The 1680-nt window shown below is 40.7% G+C and overlaps 1 protein-coding gene across 1 annotated transcript in view; it reads right to left on the minus strand.

Moving 5' to 3' along the window:
* The window catches only part of adgrb3 (adhesion G protein-coupled receptor B3), a gene marked incomplete in the record, with an annotated part of 135320 nt that overhangs the window by 46762 nt on the left and 86878 nt on the right, over positions 1-1680 (minus strand).

Genomic DNA, 1680 nt, shown 5'->3' on the forward strand with positions numbered 1-1680 from the left:
TTGGATTGGTGTGTTTCACCTGTGCAAAAAAAAAAAAAAAAAAAAAAAACACAACAAAATAGCCTCATATAGTTGTTGCAATGGGTCCTGGATTTTGATTGTGTGATTTTTCTGGTAAAGCTTGAAATTGGCACATTAAAACTGGTAGAGAGGTCATGTCCTTAATCACTGTTTCGTCTTCTCATTGCCTCATCACAAAAGGCCAGTTTGTGCACTAAGACAATGACAAAAACATCCTGGATCAATGGCAAAAGGTTTAAAATGACAAGAGAGAGAAAAAGCTTCTGCTGCTCTCAATTTGGTACCAATTCCGGTCCCAGTCAGGAGGTTCTTCAGAATGGGGGAAATCTGAGACTAATCRCACCATTGATGCTGAAACTCCATTGTTCCACGCGCGGCTTCCAGTTGTACAATTTGAATTCTGGCACAACTCCTTGAATGAATGAAACCTGCGACGGTGAAGATGTGCTCGCGTGTTCGGGATGATCCGAACATGAAATCCCCGAGCGCCACGAGACCCGTTGCTTTACAAAGAGACCCGCTCACAGCACCAGATGTTGGGGAGCTGCGGTGGTAAGTGTGTGTTTGTTTGGGTTTGTGGGGGGTTTTAGTTACAGAGCACAACATGAGAAACAACAGGGTGCTAAGAAAGCTGTAATTCATGGTTCTGGAAGATTCTGCAGGTGAATGGGACTGGGTTTCCACCTCAGAGGTTTAGGGAGCTAAAATAAAGCAATCATTCCGGAGGCTGATGCCTTTGAATGCTGCACTAGGATTGTTTTGAACGGCATGGTCCAAACATTTGAAGGAGGGTTTTGTACAAACATCYGGGTTGGGGGGTGGGGGTGCAAAATAGACRTTTTTGAGCTTTATATAATGTAATAATGTCATWCCCTCKTCAAAAACATACCCACAGTGCTGCTTTGACTCATTCATGCATGTTTGAGAAATCCTTGAATCTCCTGTGMTAGACATGTGGAGCTGCCTAAACGCTRGACATTACAAAGCCCCGCCTATTTKCACAAAGCTCCTCCCTGGATCTCTGCAGCAGAGCTCCCACCCCACAGAGCACATCTCCTCTGAAGCAGTGTTGTGAAGATGTGCTGAAGTGGGAATGTCTGAAACAGTCGGACGTTCTTAAGGAGATGATCATTTCAGTGCATTTGACTGTGGAATAGAATTTAACTGCAGTATGTGCCTGAAAAGTACATAATATTTTCCTTTTAAGACAGCAGAGATCTATAATGTACTTGAAAAAAAAACACTAAGTAAAAGTAAAGATATCTTAACAGAAAATGACTTTGTTAAAAATATTTCACTGATGAGAAAAGGACTTAAGTAAAAGTAATAAAACTCTTCAAAAATTGGGAAAGTAAAAGTACTTGTACACACTCTAAGAAATAAACTGTAAATTTACTCAACCAAACTGGTTCCATTAAACCAGGGGTGCCCAAACATTTTCCCCGAGGGGGCCAAAATGAAAATCTATCCATGGCTGCAGGCCAAATGGAGTTATATAATACATGAAATATAAATACTTTTTAAAGTCCTTTATTTTTAGTGATTAAGCTATGCAATGGCCGTCTTTTGTTTTAGTCTGTGCACTTGGAGAAAGATTGCCATACGCTCAAGTAGCAAAGGCTCATGGGACATATCATAAATTGATAAAATATGAGTTTT

This window comes from Austrofundulus limnaeus, unplaced genomic scaffold, assembly GCF_001266775.1.
Source record: "Austrofundulus limnaeus strain Quisiro unplaced genomic scaffold, Austrofundulus_limnaeus-1.0 Scaffold0, whole genome shotgun sequence".
NCBI classification, from domain to species: domain Eukaryota; kingdom Metazoa; phylum Chordata; class Actinopteri; order Cyprinodontiformes; family Rivulidae; genus Austrofundulus; species Austrofundulus limnaeus.